We start from the raw sequence: 26,486 nt of genomic DNA, 5'->3' as shown, positions 1-26,486 counted from the left end.
GCAGAGAACGTCTACAGTGGTGATATGGTTTGGCTGTGTCCCCACTCAAATCACATCTTGATTTGTAATCTTCATAATCCCCACGTGTCAAGGGAGGGCCCAGTGGGAGGTGATTGGATCATGGGGGCAGTTTTTCCCATGCTGTTCTCATGATAGTGAGTTCTCACGAGATCTGATGGTTTTACAAGGGGCGCTTCCCCTTTTGCTTCCTTCACACATGCTCACTCTTTCCTGCTGCCATGTGAGAAGGTCCAAGCTTGCTTACCCTTTGCCTTCTGCCATGATTGTAAGTTTCCTGAGGCCTCCCTAGCCATGCAGAACTGTGAGTCAATTAAACCTCTTTCCTTTATAAATTACCCAGTCTTGAGTAGTATATTTATAGCAGTCTAAGAACAGACTAATACAAGTAGGGTGGGGTGTGGGCGTGTCTTAGCTCAGGCTGCTGTGATAAAAATACCATAGCCTGGGTGGGTTAAACAACAAACATTTCTTTCTCAGTTCTGGAGCTGGAAGTCCAAGATCAGGGTACCAGCATGGCCAGGTTCTTGGTGAGGGCATTCTTTCTGCCTTCTTTTGTCTTCACCTGGCAGAGAGAGGAAGCAAGCTCTCTCCTGTCTCTTCTTACAAGGGGACAAATCCCATCATTAGCTCTCCACCCTCAAGAACTAATTAACTCCTGGGTTTCAATATATGAATTTGCAGGGCGGGGAGTGGGACACAAACAAGGAGTTCATAACAGGACACTCTCCAGATTTGGACCCAGAACACTGCAGGAAGCAGAAACCAACTGTAGAGAAATAATATGCACCATCCCTAGTCTAAAGTATAACCTACCCACAATGGTCACCCCAGGAAGATTAAATGATATGCTAGTGGGAAAAAGTGCAGAAAAAAATATCTGCACTGGGTTGATAAGAATGGCATGCTGGGTTCCGGACAGAAGTATAGTTATAATTAATCATTAATCAGGCCACACTTTGGCCCAATTCTGTTTGCTAAAAGTCACTAGATCCTTACTATTTGCATCCCCATTGCTCCTAGAGATAGGATTTCTGATGTTAGGTCAAAAGACTATTTAAAAATTGATTTGCATCCACATTGTTACTATAAATAGGATCCCTGACATTAGAATCATTAGACTTTTATTTAAGGATTGCTTAAGATATTTTTCAGCCCCTAAATTCCAGCAACCAGTTTGAAAGCCCCCACTGAGAAACAGGATGAGCATGAGAGCACAACTGCTTTCATCTACCTGTCCTGTGACTGCACCCTGCACTCTTCAACCAATCAACACTCTCCACCCTTTGACCCCCTCCAAAACCCTTAAAAACTCGAACCCCAAATTCCTCAAGGACATACTTTTTTTTTTTTTGAGACGGAGTCTCCCGCTATTGCCAGGCTGAAGTGCAGTGGTGCAATCTCGGCTCACTGCAACCTCCGACTCCTTGGTTCAAGCAATTCTCCTGCCTCAGCCTCCTGAGTAGCTGAGATTACCGGCATGCACCACCATGCCTAGCCAATTTTTGTATTTTTAGTAGACGGGGTTTCACCATGTTGGCCAGCATGGTCTCGATCTCCTGACCTCATGATCTGCCCACCTCGGCCTCCCAAAGTGCTGGGATTACAGGCATGAGCCACTGCACCTGGCCGGGAGATGAATTTGAGTTTTCCTCCCATCTCCTTTTTCAGTGACCCTGTGATTAAACCTCTTTCTCAGCTGCAACCCAGTGTCTCAGTGTAATGACTTGCTGTGTGCATCGGTCAATGAGCTTATTAAAGTTAAATGACTACAAAGCTCATTGGGGAAGTGCCCCTCCATACTTACCCATCTGCCCACTGGAGCTGACAAGAATAGAGACTTGGGTGCCAGCAGACCAGATGGGGTGAAGTGGGGATTACTTAGAGAGAACTGGAAAGGAGGGGACTTTCCAACCAGAGGAATGGAAGGAAAGCATCACAAGTGGTCTAGTGACACAAAGAGGCCAGGCTGCCTGGCTGGGTATGTTCTACAGAAGGTGATCGGTGTAACAGAAGAGGCACCAGCAAAAAGTCAGATTCTATGCCCCTGCCTCTCCTGACTGACACTAACCCTCAGCAAGTAAGAGAGGCTGAGGGACAGACTGGGGAGATTTGACTCGGGCCTGACGATGGGCACTTCAAATGTCAGAGTGGGCAGTTCAGACTTGATCCTGCCAGGGTCATCCTCTCTCTTGTGTCTAAGCAATGTAACTGCCCAATGGGCTCATCTTGCCCACTGCCCAGATACAGCTGATTTATCAAGACAGGGGAATTGCAATAGAGCAAGAGGAGTTAGCTAAATGGAAGACCAGAGTTTTATTATTACTCAAACCAGCTTCCCTGAAAATCCAGAGGCTATAGTTTTTTAACAATAGTTTGGTGGGCAGGGGTCTAGGGAAGGAGTGCTGCTGATTTGTTGGGGATGCAATCATAGGGTAATGGAAAATAGTCCTCATGGACTGAGTCAGCTTCTGGGTAAGGGCCATGGGTCCGGGTGGAGTCGTCTGGTTGTCAGAAATGCAAAAATCTGAAAAGACATCTCGAAAGGCCAATTTTAGGTTCTACAATAGTGATGTCACTTACAGGAGTAATGGAGGAAATCACAAATCTTGTAACCTCCAGAACAATGACTGGTAATCATTTAACTATGCCCGCATCTTAGCAGAATTCAAGCCCCTCTAATAATCCTAACCTTCCTAACCTTGTGACCTTTCATTAGTTTTACAAAAGTAGTTTAGTTTTGGGAAGGCCTATTATAATCCTTGCCTTAAGATTAAACCAGAAACTAAATTTATCCAAAAGTTAGCTTGGCCCATGCTCCAGAATGACCAAGGTTAATTTGAAGGTTAAAGGCAAGATGGAATTGGTTAGAGAAGGTCTCTGACTGTCATAACTTTCTCACTGCTATAATTTTTGCAAAGGTGGTTTCAGCAATCCGGGGTAACTTGTATAACAGGTATCCTGTTCTTTTTCTTAATTTTATTTTATTTTATTTTATTTTATTTTTGAGATGGAGTTCCACTCTTGTTGCCTAGGCTGGAGTGCAATGGCACGATCTCAGCTCACTGCAACCTCCACCTCCCGGGTTCAAGCAATTCTCCTGCCTCAGCCTCCCGTGTAGCTGGGATTACAGGCATCCACAACTGCGCCAGGCTAATTTTTTGTATTTTTAGTAGAGACAGGGTCTCACCACATTGGCCAGGCTGGTCTCGAACTCCTGACCTCAGATGATCCACCCGCCTTGGCCTCCCAAAGTGCTGGGATTATAGGTTTAATCCCACCACACCCAGCCTTTTTTCTCTTTTTTTAAGAAAATGTCTTGTTCTGTCACTCAGGGCGAGTGCAGTGGCAAAATTATGGCTCACTGCAGCCTCAGACTTCCGGGCTCAAGCAATCCTCCCACCTTAGCCTCCCAAGTAGCTGGGACTACAGGCACATACCACCATGCCTGGCTAATTTTTCACTTTTTAGTTTTTTAGGGACCGGGGGGATCTCACTATGTTGTCCAGGCTGGTCTTGAACTTTTGGACTCAAGAGATCCTCCCACCTCAGCCTCTCAAAGTGCTGGGATTACCTCTGTGAGCCACTGTGCCTGGCCTCAGATTAGCCTGTTCTTAAGCGTTTCTAAAATGTTCATCCTGCCTAGCCTGCTTCCAGGACTTCTGGGTATCTCTGCTTCTTCCATCCTTTATGTTAGTGCTCAAAATATCTACCAATTTTCACTTCCTAGTTGCTTTCCTGTGATTGTTTCTAAACCTTGTGGCCAAGTTATTAGCACTTCATTTCATCTAAAAAGTCAAAACATGCTTACCTTCCTCACCCCAAATATGCTCATCTCTGATGGTACAAATGATCCCCTGTGATTAGACCTTCCTGTCGTGTCTCCCCTGCAGCTAATCAGGAAAGCATCCACCTTTGACAATCACTCATCCTGGCAGCTCTGTTTCCTCTTTATCATTCATTCCCTGTTGCTTCCCGGAGCATAGGATCAGCTCGTGTTAGACCAGATAACCTGGAGCCCATCAGCAGGCTCCAACACAGACCGCTGAAGACAGAGGCTGCACATTAGCCCAACTCCGAGGAGGGGCCGCAGCCTTTCTGTGGGTGCAAGCACTTGGGAGGAAAACTTGGTTGTGGCAGCAGTCAAGACGGGAGCCTCCAGAAGTGAACACTGAAGCCTTCCGTTGTTGCTGCAATGCTCCCCTTCATGCCCCCAGATGACTATGTTAATTTTCGGAAGTAAAATAACGGGTTTCCCCCAAAAGTTTAACCCAAAATTTAAGTATCATCTTTAATTCATAAAAGCACTACTTAATAACTGAAAGGGTAGGTACAAGGTGATTGTTCTATTACTAGATTCAGAACTCATGGGATTCCCTAACCCATATAACCAAAGGATTTGAGAACTGCTGGTCTTCCTGCATGTTCCATGGTTGAAATAAAGGGATTTTTTTTTTTTTTTTATTTAAGAAAGTGAGACAAGTGGTGACAGAGATGGAAATAAAAAGGTGAAAGCTGAAAGGCAATAGTTATAAGCATCAAAAAAAAAAAGAGAGAGAAAACAGACAAACCTCAGTCATTAAGGAAAAGTGTACCTTGTATGTATAACTGATAAATTCACTTTTGGTAGATAAAGAGTACATGTTCTTTTTCAATGTGTAAGGTAGTTCAAGGCTGTGTAGCAGTATTTCCTGAGATGAGGGATAAACAGATGAAACAAACATTTCAGTAAGGTATGAAAATTAGGACATTTGAATCCCTGTATAGAGTTGCCAGGTGAAACACAGGACACCCAGTCATATTTCAATTTCAGATAAATAATTAATAATTTTTAAACCCAAGCATGTTCCAAGTCTTATGTATTAAAGATTATTCATTATTTAGATGAAATTCAAATTTAACTGAGCATCTTATATTTTTATTTGCTAAGCCTGATAACCCTAATAATGCAGAAAAAAAAAATGGAAAACAAAAACTCTCATGGAGTTTGGCATGAGAATGGCATTTAGAACACAAGAGAAAGGTCAGTGAGAGGTCATCCAATGAACACCACAAAGGGTTTTTATAGAGGATGTTGAAAAAAACATGCGGTAAAGAGCCAGCTTCTTGGCTCTTTGAAAGGCTGGCTTTGTTTCTTAGCAGGATGGAGGCTGCCCTCGCTAACCCCAATTTACAGCCAGATTGGAAAACTTTCTCAGAGTAGAACTGGTCTCCATGAGAACATGCTGGCTGCCAAATACCCAGAGGCTTTTTCAAGTGCCAGGTGTGCAGAGCCCAGAGAAAGCGCTCAATGGGAAATGGCAGGTTGAGTGAGAGGCAGTGGAGGAATTCTCTAAACTTTAGCATCTAAAGAATGGGCAACTATTTCATAAAATGAATTAGCAATCCAAAGTGTTCCTATCTGGACTCGTTGGCCCATGTTCAATTTTTAAGTATAAAAATAAACAGATTGGCCAGGCGCAGTAGCTCACGCCTACAATCCCAGCACTTTGGGAGGCCAAGGTGGGTGGATCACTTGAGGCCAGGAGTTTAAGACCAGCCTAGCCATCATGGTGAAATTCTGTCTCTACTCAAAATTACAAAAATTAGCTGGGCATGGTGGCACGCACCTGTAATCCCAGCTACTTGGAAGGCTAAGGCACGAGAATTGCTGGAACTCGGGAGACGGAGGTTGCAGTGAGCCAAGATCGCATCACTGCACTCCAGCCTGAATGATGGAGCGAGACTTGGTCTCAAAAAAAAAAAAAAAAAAAAAAAAAAATCCTAAGTGGTGGCAAGCGCCTATAGTCCCAACTTCTCAAGACGCTGAGTTGGGAGAGTTGCTTGTGCCAAGGAGGTAGAGGCTGCAGTGAACCGAGACTGCACCACTGCACTCCAGCCTGGGCAACAGAGCAAGACCCTATCTCTGGAAAAAGAAGAAAAGGAACAGATCTTCAGCCAAAGTCACTCAGCTGTTTAACAGCAGCACTAGGAACAAGAAGCTCCCAGGCAAGAAACCATCATGTCGGGCCATCTACCTTAGCACATATTTCCATTCAAGAACTTGCCTTCCCACTTGATAGCAAGACTTTCATCTTTATGGTATAGAATGAAACCACACTTTTCCAGAGGCATAATTCTTTATGCATTGAGTAATAAAACAATTTACACAGTCCCTGTTTTCTCAGTTCTTTGGTCCAGCTCAGTTGGTTTGCTTTGGAAAACCCTAACACTGCAGAATCCTTCCAACTATCCTCCTATTTATTTGCGGATTTATGATTATCCAAATGAACTTGGTCCCTGTCAATTTAGATACGCTTTAGGTAGAACTTTTTCGTCCCTTGTCCTGTTAGGTTGATGGAAAAGTAATTGCAGTTTTTTTCCATTAAAAGTAATGGCAAGAACCACACTTACTTTTGCACCAAAATACTTCTCGTTTATCCTGTCCCCATTAAGTGATGTTACATAACCCATCATTTAAATCTAAGCTACACATTTAGTTGGGAGTTGTATACTTTGGAGGTTCGGACGAAGTTTAATTTCTGTTCATTTTATTATGCATCTGTGTCTTTGATAAAATTTGGAAAGATTCCCAAAGACCTGTGGGCACTTGGCATGTTTTTAAAGCTACGGGAATCAACAAATGAATCAGGATCTTGAGCACAGTCTCTCCTATGAAAGGGAAAAAAAATCCATGAACTCAGATTGGGCTTCCTGTTTTCCCATGGATGCCCAACACACCAAGTTCGTCACTGAACTTGGGTCTACTGACCTTTAAGCACCAGGCAGCACCTTTGAAATGCTATCTGAAGGTATGCCATTGTGATATTGTAAAATGTATGTTTGGTCTTCCTACCCATTTCCTGAAATACAACTCCAAGAATTCTTGGAATCTTCAGTGATATGTGTCCTTCTGTGTGCCAACCAGCTGACTGGTGGCCAGCAGCCCCTAGATAGCTTCAGGATGGGGGCTGGTCACCAGAAAGACCAAGGCAGGACTAGAAGATGGGGACTTTCAGCCCCAGCCCCTACTTCCAGGGAGGGGAAAGGGGCCGAAGTTTAAGTTGATCACCAATAGCCAGTGGTTTTATCAATCATGCCCACATAATAAAGCCTCTATAAAAACTCAAAAGGACAGTGTTATGAGAGCTTCCAGATAGCTAAACTCATGGAGGTTCCTGAAGGGTGGTGCTCCTGGGAGGTCATGGAAGCTTCATGCCTCTTCCCCCATACCTTGCCCTATGTGTCTCTTCATCTGTATCCTTTGTAATGTCCTTTATCATAAACCAGTAAATGTGTCTCTCTGAGCTGCTCTAGCAAACTGATTGAAGCCAAGGAAAGGGTTGTGAGAACCCCAATTTGTAGCCAGTAGGTCAGAAACACTGGCAAAATAACCTGGAGCTTGCAATTGGCATCAGAAGTTAGAGGTGGGGGCAATCTTGGAGACTGAGCCCTCAGCCTGTGGGATCTGACATTATCTCCAGGTAGACAGGTTGGAATCAAACTGGGCCAGAGGATACCCAGCTGGTGTCCCCTCCAGAACTGATTGATTGCTTGCTTGCTGGTGGGGAGACATCCCACACATGTGGTCACAGGTGTCTTCTGTGTTAATTGTTGGGGTATGAGAGCAGAGGACAAACAGTCTGAGTTTTTCCACACTTGGTCATCATCCATGACAAATTCCCTGATCACAGTGACAATTCCCTCACCCTCATGGATGCCTTTTGCTGGAGCTCCAGAAGAAGCTATCAGGTTTTAGAACCCAACATGTTGTTCTTCAGACGTGTGGTGAGAAGAAGTGCCTGCTCTGATCTGAGGGAGTACAAATAGCAATTTCTGAGTACCTGCCCTGTACCAGATATTGAGCTAGACAGCTGGGAAGTATAGAGATGGAGTTGACTCTCTCTCTTCAAAGGGCCTTGAGATATGTAGTTAAAGAATTATAACACAAGGCAAAACACAAGACATGCCCTTAAAAAGTACAGAATGTTGGCTAGGTGCGGTGGCTCTTAGCTATAATCCCAGCACTTTGGGAGGCTAAGGTGAGTGGATCGCATGAGGTCAGGAGTTCAAGTCGAGCCTAGCCAACATGGTGAAACCCCATCTCTACCAAAAATACAAAAAATTAGCCGAGGTGGTGGCACGAGCCTGTAATGCCAGTTACTTGGGAGGCTGAGGCAGGAGACTCGCTTGAACCCAGGAGGCAGAGGTTGCAATGAGCTGAGATCATGCCACTGCACTCCAGCCTGGGCAACAGAGGGAGACTCGGTTTCAAAAAAAAAAAAAAAAAGGTACAGAATGTTAGAGGAGTGAAGAGGAAGCAGTAATCAGGAAATAGTATTATAGCTTTAAAAAGATTCCTATTTTTACAAAGGTGAAAGTCAAGGCGAGTCAGACATGGTGCAAAGGGGGAAGCAGGTTCTATCAATGGGCAGTGGTCAGGTGGTGCAGGACCTGAAATATCCTGGTCTGACTTTCAAGGTGCTCCTCAGCAGACAGTGAATCATCTTAGTGTCTCCCTCTCACCCAGGCCCTATGGTGTAACTATCTTCGTCCACTCTAAGCACTTTGTCCAGCCACCCACCAGACAGGAAACCTCTTGACCTGTCTGTATGAACAGACAGCTGCTGTAAACTGGCATTCAGCTTTTGCTAGACAGCTCCTGGAGGCCAAAGTCATCTTCCAGACCTAGAGAAGGACAAGTTATTTTCCAGGAGTACCACTCTTGAAAAAGCATGACACAGGCATGTCACAGCCATGCCCTCTACGTGCCCCTGAAGGAAAGCTGTTAAAGACCAGAGCAAGAGTGGAGAGATAAGAAAAGCTACCTGAACATAAATGACCTCTTGCACCCTGGTCTGTGGCCAGAGCATGGCCCCAGGGAAGCTGTGTTCCTCCTCCAGTGAATTAGGCCAGCTGTCCACAAACTGAAGGATGTCACCCCTTAGATGGGATGTGGGCTCCACATCCTTAACCTCTGCATGTCCTCCTTAAAACTGATTGTCAGGGAAGTTCCTGGGGTAGCTCAGTGGGCTGCTCCCCTGCCTCTTGTACCTTTCACAATCTCCCTTCTCTCTGTTTACAAGAGAAGACATACACCTTTTACCATCCTGAAACTTATAATACACTGTCCTGGTAATCCCAGCACTTTGGGAGGCTGAGGTGGGCAGATCACCTGAGGTCGGGAGTTCGAGACCAGCCTGACCAACATGGAGAAACCCCGTCTCTACTAAAAATACAAAATTAGCCAGGCGTGGTGGCACATGCCCGTAATCCCAGCTACTCGGGAGGCTGAGGCAGGGGAATCACTTGAACCTGGGAGGCAGAGGTTGTGTTGAGCTAACATCACGCCATTGCACTCCAGCCTGGGCAACAAAAGTGAAACTCCATCTCAAAAAAAAAAAAAAAAAAAAGAACTTGCACTAAACAATGGGACAATAAGAAAATTTAGAGCTAAGACAGGAGAGTCCCATGAAAGTAAAACTCCTTTTGCTTTCTCAGAGGGCACCCCTAAAGGGGCAATGCCTGGGTCACCTGCGCCAGCTCTATCTAGTCACCTGCCTCAGTGTTAGAAGTCAGCAGTGCAATGAGGTTCTCCAAAGCACTGTTCTGTTGAATTTAAGTCAGTCAGTGATATGGTTTGGCTGTGTCTCCACCCAAATCTCATCTTGAATTGTAGCTTCCATAATTCCCATGTCAGTTGTGGGAGGGTGCCAGTGGGAGATCATTGAGTCATGGGAGCGGTTTCCCACATACTGTTCTCGTGGTAATGAATAAGTCTCACCATATTTGATGCTTTTATACGGGGTTTCCCCTTTCGCCTGGCTCTCTTTCTGTCTTGCCCGCTGCCATGTAAGACGTCCCATTGCTCTTCCTTCATCTTCCACCATGATTATGAGGCCTCTCCAGCCATGTGGAACTGTGAGTCCATTAAACCTCCTTTTCTTTATAAATTACCCAGTCTCGGATAAGTTTTTATCAGCAGCGTGATTAACTTTTCTGTCAGAAAGCAATTCAAAGTTAGCTGATTGGTTTGACAATGAGGGCTGGCTTTGCCCACCAGGTGATACAGACTTTGTTTTTCATAAACTAAACTGGATACGCTCAATCTGCAACTATTTAAAGCTCAGAAAATGTGTGGGAAAGAACATCCTTTGCAACTATTAACATGATAAGGCAAATTTAGATGTCAACTTAAAAACATGCAAGGAGGCACATGATTATTCACAATTATTTTGGGGGGGATGTGAGAAAAGTCTGGAAGACCATTGAATCTTCCAGTTCTCTTCAAATTAACCAGTGTTGGGAAGTTCATTTAACCACCTAGAGTTGTGATCCTAGTTTTGCTCTGCAGAGGGCAGCATTGCTAAAATATTACTCGACTGTAAAGAAAGGACTTTTTTTTTTTTTTTTTTTAACAAGCTCTTTTTAGGCTAATTTACCTCTCCTGTCTTGTGGCATTTTTTTTTAATTCTTGATTTTTAATTTTTGTGGGCACATAGTAGGTCTATATATTTGTGGGGTACATGAGATATTTGGGTACAGGCATGCAATGCATAATAATCACATCATGGAAAGTAGGGTATCCATCCCCTCAAGCATTTATCCTTTGTGTTACAAACCATCCAACTATACCCTTTTAGTTATTTTTAAATGTACAATTAAATTATTATTGACTATAGTCACCCTGTTGTGCTATCAAATACTAGGTCTAAGCTTCAGCATTTATGGCCTCGAGGAGAGAGTTGCTATTTGACCAGAACAGAAATACAAAAGGCCTCTGTGTCAGGCACATTTTTCCAGGGCAGAAACAGCATTTTTTTCCTTTTCTAAACAATTATCTTTCTTTCCAGAGTCTAACACAGTGCCCAGCACCAACAAGCGAGTGCCCAAAAAGTGTATGATGGGTGAAAAGTAGTGCAGTCTCCAACTCCAGGGAAGCTTTGGGTTAAACATGCAAGACATGGCTCACCAGCGTTCCTGAAACCCTAAAACCCGCCTTGATCAGATTGCTCCAAGTTCAAACAGTCCTTAGAAAGAGTAGCCACCACCTGGAAGGACTTTGGCACCAGCTAACACAAAATGGCCTGACTCCAGCTACACCTGGTTACGGTGCTCTTTGGCCCCCGGAAATCTTCTGATGCCATTTCACTAAGAAAGTCACATGATTTTCTTATAGTTCGTAAATTCTTGCCAGGCCTTAAATAAATGGCCAAAATTTTACACTTAAAGCGCAGGTTAAGTACGGAGACAAATTACCCATACTTCCTGGTGAATTCAGCTGTAACAGGAATTGAAACTTTCTCTCAAAAATAAGACAGGGAAGGGAGATCAGGTTGAAAGAAAAAGCATGAAGTAATGAATTTTGACGCTGAGGCTCTCAATTCCTCTTTTCCAACTTTGTGTCTCCTCCCTGTGGTGTTCAACTCCTACCCCCAGCTGAGTGTCTGCAAGTTATTTCTGGCTGCAGAAATTGTTTTCAGGCAAGTTTTAACTTGTGGGTGTTAACTGCCTCCACCAGGGCATCTGAGTATTTGTTTAATTTGAACTAAAATAAAGGGTTATGCTTCCTGTAAAGGGATCCCAGTATCAGGAACAAGTGTGGCAGGCAGCGTTTCCAGAGAACAGGCTCTCTGGCTGCTGCTAAGCCTGGAGACAGGCAGGGCAGGAATACAGCGGCTTCCCCCAGTAGCCTCCCATGGAGCTGCAAAGGTCCCACCACTAATAAGATAGGGTGGGACTGAGTCAAGGTCTGTTGAACTAGAAACCTGTGTTCTTAACCCACCGGCTCTGCTATTCTCACTCTCTGGACTGGCCCAGACTGGCCCTGGACAGGCTCAATACACATTTGTTGAGTTAAAAACAAAAAAAAAACAAAATCTCATTGAGAAAGAAAAGAAACTTTATCTGAAGAATGTGAGCCATTTTAAATTATCAGGCGCAAAGAGGCATTGAAATGTGACAGCAATTATGTCTCACTCCCCGCCTTGAGCTAAGTAATCACCTCTTGAAGCCACTTGCTATGTGGGCTCAAGACTGACTGACACCAAGTGGCCGTACATTAACCTGACAATGCCATATGCTAGATACCATAGCTCTTACCCTATAGCTCGACAAGGTATAGCCAATCACGAATCAATATTACTTCTGTAAGCCAGTGAGAATTCCTGCCAAACAACTTTGTATCAGCCTATTTCTTGTTCCCTTTGCCTTTAGAAACCTGCTTGTGTTCGGGTGTCAGGGCTCATGCCTGTAAGTCCAGTATTTTGAGAGGCTGAGGCAAGAGGATCACTTGAGCCCGGAAGTTCGAGACCAGCCTGGGCAATATAGGGAGACCTTGTCTCTGTGAAAAATTTAAAAATTTGCCAGGCATGGTGGCATGTACCTGTAATCCCAGCTACTTGGGAGGCTGAGATGGGAGGGTTGCTTGAGGCCAGCAGGCCAAGGCTGCAGTGAGCCATGATTGTGCCACTGCACTCTAGCCTGGGTGATGGCGTGAGACCCTGTCTCAAAAAACAAACCAAAAAACAAAGACCCTGCCTGTGCAAATACATAAGACAACTTGGAGGTTTTTCCCTGGCCGCTGTCCTCACTGTGACTCAAGTTAACTCCTTAAAATTGTATTTTGTGCCTCAGCTTCTTCCTTTAAGTTAACTCCCATGAAGAGCTTTGAAAGAAATAAAAGGATATTACATCCTCTTGGATCAGTCTTGTAAGTAAAAATCACTAGGAAATACAATATTCATGGTCATAGCTAATATACTATTTCCGTTTGTGTCTTAGAAGGAGGAAGGGAAGGGAGAAGGAAAGGTGAGAGGAGAGGACGTGATGTCTTTGACCTGTGTCCACTTCTCTTTCCCAATAGGCGAATGGAGAACCTGCTCTCTGGGAGAAAAGTCAAATCAGTCCCATGGGTCTCTTCTCCCCCTAAGAAAAACTGGTTCCTTCCTTCAGAGGAAGATGTGTTATTCCCACCAGTAGTGGTGAGCGCCTGGATTCCAAAAGGGTTAAGAATTCGGAGATGTGACCTGCCTCATTCTGAAGAACATGGCCCAGCATGTGTATGAAGCAATTAATTGCTCCACAAACCCTGAGAATTTGATCACTGGCCAGAGTAACGCTGAGGAGCCATCCTGTCTTCTGCTTGAGTGTCTTCACTCTGGGGATTCTAGCAGGCTGGTTTCCTGGCCAGATGTTTCTCATCCACACCTGTGGACCTCAGGAAACCAAAGGTGACCTCCGCTGGCATGGCCTTGATTTCCTTTCCACCAATGCCCATGAGATGTGGAAATTGAGCGAACATCCACACCAGGACCATACACTCAAACAAGCAGGTTGGGGCAGGGAAACTCCATCACATCATGGTGAGGCAGAGATGATGCAGCCCCCCCCCCCCCCCAGATCATTGTGTGGTAGAGGTGGCATCCTTTTACTATGTCTCCTCCCTGCATTCAGTGAATTCTATGAAGGGAGGGGTCAGTGCAGCAAGGAGCTCGCTCTGCCCCAGAGGAGAGGGTGGAATGTTTGAGGACATATGAAGGCAGTTACTCTGCCTACCTTTTAAAACCCTTTCCTCCTGGGGAACTGGTTTATTCTGTACTCCTAAACAGACTATATCCATTTATTCACTCCTTCTATAAATATTTGAGAAAAACCTACTATATGCCAAGCACTTTTCTAGGCAAAGGAAATGCAATAGCCCTTTCTTCCCATAGCTTCCAGCCTGGTGGGGAATAAAGGAATTAAATAAGCAATTACAATAAAGGGTGCTCAGTGTCATAACAGGAGGGGTACAAGTGTCACAGAGCAGGTGCACCTAACGTTATTCAGGCTGTTTCTGCCAGCTGTAGGATTTGATTTCATCCTACTCGTAAGCTAATTAGTTAGCCTGTTACTGTATCACGGATGTTGTCAGATGACATGAGACTCCTGGGTCAGAGACAAGGGGCCTTATTACTTACAGTCACCAAGCAGCATAAGCATTATGTTTGAGCTGTTTTCCTTGCTTCCAAGTCCCAGAGGGCAACATGGGGCTCAGATAAATGCTGCCATGCAATAGGTTGTATTACAGGAGAAAAACCTAGGCTTGGGGAATCCACCTCTTTCACAGCGGGTGGTAAGGAAACCTGCTCCTTGTTGGGGGGAGATATTATCTCGTCCCTCAAGGTTATTCACAGCAAATAACCTGAGAAAGGGCCCAAGTGAAAAGCAGTCAAGCCCTTGCATTCTTGGAAAAATCAGCAAGAACATTCCGAGCTCGAGTACAAGGATGCTCAGGGTCTCTCATAATAGTTCTCCAGGAATTCATATTCTGAATCCCCCTTCAAGCTCCACAGCTCTCTCTTTTGTCCAGAATTCTTTTTCCTTTTACCTTCCATTTTGATTTTAATCATGTGCTGCTTTTTGTTGCCATCTTTTGTAGTCCCACGATGTCATCCACAAATATTGGCTCCAAAACAACTTCTGAAGGAATAAAAGAAAGCCCTTCTGTAGCTACCTGTAGGTGACATGTGGACAGAGAAGAGGCAGGAACTCTTCATTTGTGATATTAACTCTGAAATTACCTTGGGCAAAGGGTTTAATTTCTTCCTTGTTAAATTCCTGGCCTGTAAATTGAAGATAATGATATTTGCCTACCTTGCCTTTGGAATTAATTAGTGGTTGTGTTGCATTTTGAGTCTACAGATGAAAGCCTTTTTGTAAGTACAGGGCACCATCATCATCATTATTATCACCATCATCATCATCTTCACCATCATTGCTATCATTGCCTTGGGTTCTGAAGATAAAAGTGGTGGAATTCCCACACAAAGCTTCCAAGAAACTTGACCTTTCTAACCCTTTCAACCTCCTCCTCTACGCTTTTTAGAACGACTAACTCACTTTCCCCTTTGTTGAGACCTCACTGTCAGGAACTGAGAGCCAGCCATAATTTCTGAGAGACCTATGTTTTGTACACCCTAACTTGACTGTGCATTTCTCTTGGCAATGAAGCCTAGACCTTTCAACCATACTTCAAATCCAGAATATAAAAGAGCCGTATTAGAAGGAGAGGTAAGGAGACGCTTTTAAGACAACTTTCCAAAAAAAATCTCAACCTGGCACGGTGGCTCACGCCGGTAATCCCAGTACTTTGGGAGGCCAAGGCGGGTGGATCACAAGGTCAGGAGATTGAGACCATCCTGGCTAACATGGTGAAACCCCATCTGTCTCTACTAAAAATACAAAAAATTAGCCAGGCATGGTGGCACCTGCCTGTAGTCCCAGCTACTCAGGAGGCTGAGGCAGGAGAATAGCTTGAACCCAGGAGATGGAGGTTGCAGTGAGCCAAGATCAACCCACTGCACTCCAGCCTGGGTGACAGAGCAAGACTCTATCTCAAAAAAAAAAAAAAAGAAAGAAAGAAAGAAACAAACAAACTGCTTCCTTGTTTGAGGATTAAATGACTTATTTATGGAGTGCAGTGGCGCAAAATCGGCTCACTGTAACCTCTGTCAGCACAGTGAGCAATAGGAGTATTCCCAGCAACAGCTTAACTCTACCTGGAAGAGGTTACAACACATATATACACATCCCACTAAACCCAGACTAAATGAATCTCCCACGCAACTTCCTAGAAATGCACGGACACACAATGCCACTGATAAATGAGGAAGAATGATGGGGGGAATCAGAAATGGGTGGAAGAGAACAGGGTCTTAATTGTTGGTGGTTCAAATATTTCTTACAGATTTTACAGAAATCATACGACCATAAGGTCTATCAAGCTTTTCCTTTTTTCATTCATAAACTGCTATAGACACCTTGCTTTTGTAGTACTGCTTCATACTTGCCTATAAACTCAGAGATAGATGTTGTGGCATGTGATTCTCATCAATACAGGAAAGAAAAATACATATGGTATATTAAAGTCATCTATGCTGCATTTTCCGGTATATTCCTGACAGGAAAGAACTTGTATTTTGACTAGTCTTCTTTGACAACTGAATTTTCTACTTACTGACAATTGCAAGAATGCTCCATAGACTATCTTCCAGCTCCAAAGATTTCAAACCTTGTTTATCTTCCACTCTCCTTATACTTAAGGACATGGTCATGTCATGACATGGCCTCTGTCTCCTTCACCTTCCTGTCACGGCTCCCACTGAGTCAGCACAGTGGGCAATAGGAGTATTCCCAGCAACAGCTCAACTCTACCTGGAAGAGGCTACAACACACATATACACATCCCACTAAACCCAAACTAAATGAATCTCCTGCGCAACTCCCTAGAAATGCACGGACACACAATGCCACTGACAAATGAGGAAGAATGATGGGGGGAAATCAGAAATGGGTGGAACAGAACAGGGTCTTAACTGATGGTGGTTCAAATATTTCTTACAGATTTTACAGAAATCATACGACCATAAGAACCTAGTTCTAGAGCCTTAGAAGGGCTGGCGCAAGTGAGGGCCCTGCCATGTAAGTTTCATTTCCTCTAGTTGGTGCTCAGGCAGGAAACAGGCAAACGTGCCAGTCCCTCCACCATGATGGAAACCATTATACACCTCTGCCCTGAGGATCCCAGGAGCTTGAAGACAGTGAAGGGACAGGGCTGGCATCTGGCTCCCCAAAGCTGACCTTAGCTATGTGACTTGAGCAGGGTGAGTTGGGGGCAAGGATGGAACATTCATATCAGTATCACCCTGGGAGTGCTTTCCCTGCCTGCTGGCAAAGGATGTAGTGTGAGTGTGCATGTGTGTGTGATGGGAGAGGGCAAGAAAGAAAGGAAAAGCCATCTAACTTTTCTGATCCTCGACAGCTACTAGTAGTCACCAAAGGTCTCTTCTGACATTGAATCTTAGCTTCTCATCACCAAAATAATCAACTTATTTATGTATGACCATTTTTTCTAAACACAGCCATTTCTCCTTTATGTGCATGTATGTACGCATTCTGTGAATTGTAACCACAGCAGACTACCACAAAGAGCACTTTGGATCTGTCTCTCTCATCATCAGTTGTATGTTCAAAAGAAATAAAAATTAATATTACTGGTAGACCAAGTAAAACATATACCAACTGGTGGATCAGTTTAAGGCAGAAAGGTAACATAACATATCCCATAGCCAAACAGAAATTATTCTTGAAAATCCTCTGTTTACTTCGGGCTCTTGGAGGAAGAAACGTTTTTAGAGGCCTATTTTGTGCCATTCATATTGTCTCCTTTAATCCTCACAAAGCTCCTGGGAGGAAGTATTTTTATGCATATTTTGCAGATGATGACACAAGACCATAGTGGAGAAGAATAGCAGGAAGTGTTGGGCCTGAACGAGACGACACAGATAACAAGGGTCATGTAACCCTCAAGCTTGTTTTCTCGCTAGCCTAGATTGATAACTGAAAACCCCATAGCCTCAAGTTCCCCTGATGGCCAGAGTCCTCCTCACCTAAGTGCTCAGCATGCAGAACTGTCACACTGGGCACCTGGGCCCTGACTGGAAGCAAAGAGAGGCTTTTCTTCAGAACCCAGCAAAACACCTTCCTTGGACTTTATAGGCTCCTCAATGTTTGCTGACTGAGCCAGACAACTGATCAACGTATTTCATTATTTTTCTGAAGAATCACCACTACCCTTAGAGGTGAACCCCTAAGCTGGGATGGTTAGTAGAAAACTTATTTTAGAAGTACCTTAAAGCTCCATTTTGCAAACTCTACATTAAGGAGCATGGAAGGTCAATTGTGCCAAGTATGGGGTGCACTAAATCGCAGAATTCACCCCTATATAATTCATCCATATAACCAAAAACCACTTGTACCCCAAAAGCTACTGAAATATGTGTATATAATATAATACACACACACTTTTTTTTTTTTTGACCCAGGGTCTCACTCTATCACCTAGGCTGGAGTGAAGTGCCACAATCACAGCTCACTGCAGCCTTGACCTCCCAGGCTCAAGTGATCTTCTCACCTCAGCCTCCTGAGTGGCTGAGACTACAGGCACATGCCACCATGCCTGGCAAATTTTTGTATTCTTTTTGTAGAGACAGGGCTTTGCCATGTTGCCCAGGCTAGCCTCCAATTCTTGGGCTCAAGCAATCCTCCTGCCTCGGCCCCCTGAAGTGCTGGGAGTACAGGAAAAAAATATTAAAAAAAAAAAAGAAATATAGGCCAGACGTGGTGGCTGATGCCTGTAATCCCAGTACTTTGGGAGGCCAAGGTGGGCAGATCACCTGAAGTCAGGAGTTCAAGATCAGCCTGGCCAACATGGTGAAACCCCATCTCTACTAAAAATACAAAAATTAGCTGTGTGTGATGGCGGGCACCTGTAATCCCAGCTACTTGGGCGGCTGAAGCAGGGAGAATTGCTTGAACCCAGGAGGCAGACGTTGCAGTGAGCCGAGATCACGCCACTGTACTCCCAGCCTGGGTGACAGAGCAAGACTCTGTCTCACAAAAAAAAAAAAAAAGAGAGAGAGAGAGAGGGAGCGAGAGAGAGAGAGAGAAAGAGAAGTATAAAAAAGAAAAAAAAACCCTCCTCTAAATTCTGTCATCCAGAGACAAATACTGTTAACATTTTGATGAATATTCTTCTGGATATTTCTCTATGCATCTACATTATTATCTATCTAAAAAAGTAAGAATGAATGTTCCATTTTCTCCAACATCTTTGGAGTCCTTTAAAATGTTCAAAAGGCCTATTGAGCATTTTCCATATTGACCTAATGAAATAATGAAAAAGAGTATTTGTATTTGTCTACCTATTTATCCATCTACATATTATTCCCTATAAAAACTGCTGCTGGATTTAAAAGAATAGTGCCAAGTACGATGATTTTTTTTTTTTAAGTTCTCATTTTTTAGCCATTTTAAATAAATACAAGCAACGTTTTCACTCTGTACTCCTAGGAACCAGTCAGCCAAATATTGGCTTCCTCTCTGAGTTCACAGATCTGTAAGGAAAGTTGATACTTCTTGCTTGCGTGCCTGGGAGTTGTTTCAAAATGAAACCAGAGTGTTCCTAGTCTGTAGGCAGCTGTGGTAGCTACAGACAACTGGAAATTATTCAGTTGCAATGAAGTAGGTTAGGGACTCTTCCAGCACCCCACACACAAACAGAGGGGTGCACAGATTCTTTTAAAATGAAGACTCAGGGGTCCATGACCGCAGTTACAGAGCAGCAACCCTCCTGGGGCTGTTTGCTGTGTGTGGAGTGGGCGGTGTGGGGCCTCAGGAGAGGAAGGGGCCTGGGGTACTAGCCTTTTGATTCTGCCAAAACTTTAGAGACATTTCTCGAAGAATAAGCACATTATCTCTTTCTCTCTCTCTCTCAAAAATAACAAATAAAATAAAATAATTACATAAAACACATGGCAGGAAATGAAGGCTGTTGGGTTTTCTCCCACAATCTCGTATAGATATTTTAGGCTCGGTGGCAGAGAGAATGTCCTCCACCTGTCTGTGCTATTCACCATGCCCGACCCATGCCTGCAAGCTTCAAGCTTCGGATAACTTTTCTTTCTTTCTTTTTTTTTTTTTTTTCTGAATTATGGTCTCACTCTGTCACTCAGGCTGGAGTGCAGTAGCGCAATCATAGCTCACTGCAGCCTCCATCTCTCCAGGCTCAAATGGTCCTCCTACCTCAGCCTCTAGAGTAGGTGGGATTATAGGCATGCACCCACATGCCCAGCTAATTTTTTAAATTTTTAATAGAGAAGAGGTATCACTATGTTGCCCAGGCTGGTCTTGCACTTCTGAGCTCAAGCGATCCTGCTGCCTTAGCCTCCCAAAGCGCTGGAATTACATGTGAGTGTTTTTCATGACTTTTTAAATGACAAAAATAATCATCACTTATAAGTGACATCTTTCTCTTGGGCAGCACAAAGAGTTATATCCTTCTGGTTAGCCCTAGCCTTTCCCTGTGAAACCCTACATTTCATTCCACACAGGACTGTCGCGTGGCCGTTGGTGCCTGTGTCTCCCCGTCTCCAAGCATTCTCTCTCCCTCCCAGTGCCCCGTCATCTTCATCCCGCTAGAAGCCCAAGCCTCTTCTAATGACCCTAGATTCTCAGACCCCCGAAGCAGAGCTCAGGAGCTGCTACTACAGCCTTCCTGCTCCAGACCCAGAGGCCGGACCTTTATTGTGAGCTGTTTACAAACACAGGGTCCTAGATCCCAGCTCAGACAGACCTGCTAAATGGAACCTGCATTCTGATGAGACTTTAGGTATGTGAAGCACTGGTCTACACCATTCTCCTGGGGCATAGTTTGAGCTTTGTCTCCTCAAACTTGCATGTGACCTGGGACAGGTCAGAACACATCTCTCGGGCCTCATTTTCTCATTTGTGGGGAGGAGGAAGTAAAGCCACTCCAGGGGACAGTGTGATAAACAGAGCAGGCTGCGGAGTCAGGCTGCCTGTTGCACCTAAGTGATCCAAACTCTCTATGCCTCATTCTACTCATCTGCAAAACACCAACAGTAAGTACCCAAGTGTTAGGGCTGTCACATGAAAGTGGAGTGAGAACATCTGTATTCATTTTCTACGGCTGCTGTAAAAAAAAATTACCATAAATGTAGTAGCTAAAAACAACACAAATTTTTTAATCTTCCAGTTCTGGAGATCAGAAGTCTGAACTGGGTTTTGCTGGGCTAAGATCAAGGTATCAGCAGGGCCAGGAGGCTCTAGGGGAGAATCTATTTCCTTGCTTTTCTAGCTCCTGGAGGCTGCCTGCATTGCTTTGGCCTGTGGCCCTCTTCCATCTCAAAAACAGCAGTGACCAGTCAAGTCCTCAAATCACATCACATCACATCACTCCATCATGTGCTCCTGTCCTTTCAGCTCTTTCTCTGACTTCCCTGCCTGCCACTGTCACTTGCAAGGATGCTGTGATGACATGGGGCCCACCTGGATAATCCAGGACACTCTTCCCACCTCACGGTCAGCTGGTTAGCAACCTTAGTTTCTCCATTGCCTCGTAACATAGAATATTTACAGGCTACAGGGATTGGGGTATAGAGGTCTCTAGGGGGCCATTATTCTACCCACCACACATAAAGGGACTGCTTCTGTGCCTGGCAAGTAGCACACGATAAATGTCAGCTGTTTTTCTTGTGTTCTGTGATTCTGAAGACAGCCTGCCCCACCACGCGAGAGCAGAGCACTGGACTAGCTGTGTTTTTGCAATGAAGCGACCAAGACATTGTCACTAGAAGCTTTCTCTTGTTCTGTCTTGTCTTACGCTCTCTAAATTTGGCTGCTGTGGCTGGACACCCACGGATGTGTCTCCCTCGGCCTCTGGCAAGCCAGTCACGGTGACCCACCCACCATTCCATGTCTGAAGATTGAGAAACCTTTATGTATTAACTATTCATGGTTGCTAAGTCATAGCCTCACTATACAGTTATGGAATCCACTGCACTCATTTATCTGAATTCTTTCCTACAGACCACCCACTCTATTTTGTGCATTCATTCATGTGTGCATGCATTCATTTATGCAGGAAATATTGAACGCTTATCATGTGCTAGGCGCTGGAGTTAACATGGATGAGTGGTACTATCTCTTTCTCTCAGTAGAGGCCTCACTCCCTGCAGAGATGTTTTGTGAGCTACCAATGGGATCTAGAGGAAAGCTGAATGTCCCTGAGTCCCCCAGGCCTTGCTTCAATAGAGCAGCGTCAAGTTTTTCTGTTTTACGTATTGGGGTTCTTGTAAGATTTGGTTTGAAAACAGAGTCTTCTTTCCAGTGCCTGGCACACAGTAGGCACTCATAAATGCGAATGAGTGTCTGGAGACCGCTGGCTCAGGACATCAACTGCTGACACCCTGGGATCCTCATTTCAGGCTCCTTTGTCACTAAGCCTGGAAACTCCTTTCCCCCCAGGCTCTCCCTATATGTGTAGCCTCCTCCTCCGACCTTTATTGACCTTCATTTCTGATTTATTTATTTGTATATTTACTGCTATTTCTGAGCCACATCTTTTGCCCTACTTCTGCTATTTCTGAAGCACATTTGGCCGTTCCTACCATCCTTTTCTCTCCTGTTAGCTAAATCCCATCTCATCATCGTAATTGCATTCTACAAACTGCTGTCACGTCTCGTGCCTTCCCCAACTTCAATATCTCCCTCCCCAACCCCAGCCCACCTTTACCAGGGAAGAGGAGTCATGCTACCTTCCCCACCTCAGCCCGCCCTCTCTTCTCTTATTACCACAGGGCAGTGCAAATATCTAACACTCTCACACAGCTCTTTTTACCCTGAGGCATTTGAAATTACTTGAATTAAGCTGCCCCATTATTTACTTTCAACAGCTTCTAATAACACCTTACATTTATAGTTCTTTAGAGTTTGCAAAGCTCTTTGACATTATCACATTTAATTTGAGCCTCAAACGCCCTTATGAGGTAAGCAAGAACGTGACTTTTATTTTTGCTTTACAGGGAAGGAAGCAGCCTCAAAGAGAACCAATGCTTTGCCCAAGGCCACTTGGCACTAAAGCAGAAAAACTGGCCCCAAACCCAGATTTTCTGAAGTCCAGCACTTTCTGCACCGTGTGTTGGGCCTCGATTTCAAAGATGACAAAGCTTCAGGACCTGTTTCAGTTTTGTTTTACGAATGGATTTGGCAAAGGAAGAAGGCAGTACAGTTAATCCTGGCTGCAGCTGCTGGAAAATTTGCTACACCCTCCTCAGTGCTAGCTGTGTATTGAATTTGGAACCTCAAACAAAGCTTGGTAGAAGGAAGACAAAAAAGCTTCCGTTTGCATTCCATTTTGGTTCCCCATTTGACTTCAAAGAAAGGAAAGAGAAGGAGGAAATTCACATTTTTGTCATTGTTACAGTCATATTAATTATGCAATGCTTTGTTATGAAACACAGTTTTCTTTTTATGAAATAGTGCAGCCCTTTGGAAGCAGTGAAAATGCTAAGTTCAGAAAAATTTTACACGGCACACCATTGACCTGCACAATGATAGAAGGATAATTAAGATGCTGTATCTTAATTATCTGGTAGCAGAAATATGAGTCTCCTAGTCTCAAAACTTCAAACAGTAAGCAGTGGACTGTACAAGATCACGAGGCAGTCACCCCCTCTCTGCTCTGTTCCCTCTCCTCTACAATCCTTGGAGAAAGCTATATAGGTTGGGTTGTCCTCAAAACCTTAGACATATGTGAAATTCACAGGATTTTGGAAAGTGGTGTTTTTGTTTGTTTGTTTTTTAAGGTACTAAAAGAAATAAGAGATTGTACCTTCTGAGTCAGGCAAAATGAATGGAAACTGTTGAAATCTCCTTAGGAAAAGGGATCACGGTAAAAGCTAATCAGCCTTCACATCAGCTTTCCCTTACTGAGTCACTTTAGGAGCAAAATAAGAAATAAATGATTACAAACTTGAATATGAGTCAAGAAGCACTCCTGACTAGGGATCACTGATTTGAGTTAAAGAATGTAGAATGCCTTTCCATTAAAGGAAAAACTCTGTGGTTTTGAATTGGGAACAGGGGATTCAGTATGATTCAGTCACAATTTAAATAAATATGTATTCTGACTATCTTTACTAAAGGGGCCAAGAAGCAGTAATATCTCAGTAGCAATGAACACATCTGATACCCAGATTTTGGTTTCTAAATATCACTGCATTGGGCATCTTGGAGAAACCGAATAGGTTCAGTGCTAGGAGAGGGAAAGTACAAGGTAAGCCTGTTCTGTACCAGAAAGTAGAAAAACATTCAAAGACCTATAGGTTTATGTAAAAAAAAAAGACTTAAGATCATGCAGGCCCAAACAGGGATAAGTGGCTCCCTGAGGAAGGAATCTAATGGACAGAAACAACTCTACCCACCAGTCATGTGGTTAATGATATGTAAATGATGCTTTTGAAGCCACTTAAAACATATAAAGTTTTTTTTTTTTTTTTTTAAGAGTTTCGCTCTTGTTGCCAAGGCTGGAGTGTAATGGCGTGATCTCGGCTCACCTCAACCTCTGCCTGCCGGGTTCAAGTGATTCTCCTGCCTTGGCCTCCTGAGTAGTTGGGATTACAGGCATGTGCCACCACACCTGGCTAATTTTTTGCATTCTTAGTAGAGACGGGGTTTCGCCGTGTTAGCCAGGATGGTCTCGATCTCCCAATCTCAGGTGATCCGCCCGCCTTGGCCTCCCAAAGTGCTGGGATTACAGGCTGAGCCACCGTGCCTGGCCTATAAAGTCTTAAATACCCCAAATTAATCTTTATCTTCTTTGTATATTCATTCTCCTCTTTCTTGCTCATAAGATTAGGTACTTAGTTTATATTTATGGATTTGATTTAGTTTTTTATTCTGTTTTGTTTTGTTTTGGTTTTTTCATTGAAAGGGACTTTTGGAAAGTAACCAATTATTTGATCATATAAATAATCACCTTGAGGGTTATCTGTTTTCCAACTTTAGATTTTCCTATACTGGATTTCCTAAAAGCAAAGAATACACACTGTACTCATATATGTATGCATATATTACAAAACTAAAAACTGTAAGTGGTGGTGTATGAAGTTTATAAATGAATTTAGGTAATTACTTTAATGGGAAAATTAGAATAAAGTTCCAAACATATTGCAATTTGTTTAATAGATGTTTGATTCAGACATCACCTTAAGTTTTATATTGTACTGTAAATATATTGAATAAGCTTTAATAATGAGTACAACTGAATTAAACACATAAAGTTTCTCTCCATCATCCCCTAACGCACTCCCCACAGAAGACTTAAAGGCTTCATAATAACTAAGGGCCTGTGTGCCACAGACCCTAGGACACAAAAGGCAGGAATATCTTTGATGAGATTATCACTCTCTAGTACCTCCTCCGAAATCTGGAGAATCCACCTGCGGTACCTCTGAGATGAAGGACATTTTGATTTGGTGTGGCAAAGTCAGATGAGCCACATGAAATTTCAAGAATACATTTCTCATGTTCCCAGTTGCAAGTATACCTGCGAAATATAGCCTAATAAATGGAATGTTACCTGAAGCCTACAGAAATTAAAGGCTGATGCCTCATGCTGTCCCTGGGCTAAATCTGTGGTCCTCAGAAGACTGACCTCACCAGCATGCCTCATCTGGGGCACACGCACATGCACACTCACACTCATGCTAACACACTCACACATACCTATGTTTCCCCCTCCCTGCTCTGGCTGATCGAGTTGCTTGTGTGCAGACTGTTTCATCATTGCAACTACTACTTGTTTTCTGGTCTGTACCTTGGCTAACTTGAGGAGGGCCACAGTTTTCTGGTGCAGATATGAGAAAAAGCCTGAATTCTTCCTTCTGGTTGAATTAGTGACTACAGGAGTTTCTTATACTCTACCTAAGATTGGTGAAATAATCCAAGAATTCCCCGACTCAGGTGCAGTTTGGTGGCCTCTGGCCACGCACATTGGATCGGGTACCTTAAATCATGGCCTAGCAGCCCCATCTCAGTCAGGGAGTTTCCTGTACCAGGCTTGGCGTATGGGAGGCCTTATCTATCTGGTCAACCTTCCAACTCTCTAGCAACAGAGCTGTTCCTCCCCTAAAAAGGCATACCACAGAAATCATCGGTCCACACCAAATGTTTATTAATTTTATCCTTATAATGCTCATCAGGGTTTCTCAGCTTCAGCACTATTGACATGTCGGACTGGGTAGCTGTTGTCGGGGTCTTTCCTGTGCATTGAAAGATGATTAGCAGCACCCCTGACCTCTACTCACTGAATGCCAGCAGACCTTCCAAAGTTGTGACAACCAAAAATGTCTCCAGGAATTGCCAAATGCCTCCTGAGAGACAAAGTCATCCGTGAATGAGACACACTGATATACACAAATAATATTGTTCAAATTGGCTAACCATCTCGGGTTACAATCACCTGAAATCTGTACAATCGTCTTACCATTTCATACTTAGCAATTACCTACATTATCATAATGCAGGTATCAACTACATCTTAAAAAGCAGAAAATATTGAGTGGTCATGACAGTTTGAGCTATCATAGTCTTGGTTTTAAACTATATTCCTACTTCCTCTAGTCAAATATATCTGTGACTTTTTTAGGCCCCTTTTTCCCCTCACAATACTCAATTCTAAGATAAATTGCAGTGCGCATTTGTTTTTATTTTCTTTTGCCTAAAGAAAGGACATGGGACAAAGTTACTGATAACTCCAAGTTGCAGAGTCAGTATTTGTAAAACCTCTCAAAGTGTCTCTTATCACTGTTATAATACAGCAGGTCAGCAGTCAAAAGAGGAAAGGAAACAGGGAAAGACGGTCTTTCTAAACTGGTGTAAACATCCTTCTTTATTTGCCATGGCCCCTTATTATCATCACTTTTTCTTAGCTGGGATAGCATAAATATTTTTTTATGAGACATTATTGCCAATTTCTCCAGAGATAAGATAGCATTTATTTATCATTATGTCTACATAAGAAACTTGTGTTTTTCTGTCTTTGAAGTAGCAATTTCATTTTCAATCTCTCTCCAAGATGCTGA

General features: G+C 43.6%; 1 long non-coding RNA gene across 3 annotated transcripts; it reads left to right on the top strand.

Moving 5' to 3' along the window:
- Positions 1-209: 209 nt before the first annotated feature.
- Positions 210-23,178, top strand: LOC116466421 (uncharacterized). Of its 3 annotated transcripts, XR_009213400.1 has the most exons (5): positions 210-322; positions 12,863-13,229; positions 17,372-17,642; positions 20,824-20,930; positions 22,425-23,178. It is a non-coding gene; the product is annotated as an uncharacterized LOC116466421 (long non-coding RNA). The 3 variants fall into 3 exon arrangements; XR_009213401.1 differs by lacking the exons at positions 12,863-13,229; positions 20,824-20,930 and adding an exon at positions 19,932-20,462; XR_004247538.2 differs by lacking the exons at positions 210-322; positions 17,372-17,642; positions 20,824-20,930; positions 22,425-23,178 and adding exons at positions 9,858-9,918; positions 12,634-12,709 and having other exon boundaries at positions 12,863-13,757.
- The last annotated feature ends 3,308 nt before the right edge of the window (positions 23,179-26,486 follow it).

Source organism: Hylobates moloch, unplaced genomic scaffold (assembly GCF_009828535.3).
Source record: "Hylobates moloch isolate HMO894 unplaced genomic scaffold, HMol_V3 SCAFFOLD_4, whole genome shotgun sequence".
NCBI classification, from domain to species: Eukaryota; Metazoa; Chordata; class Mammalia; order Primates; family Hylobatidae; genus Hylobates; species Hylobates moloch.
The sequence above is the reverse complement of the archived record's forward strand: the minus strand, read 5'-3'. Positions and strand labels throughout refer to the sequence as shown.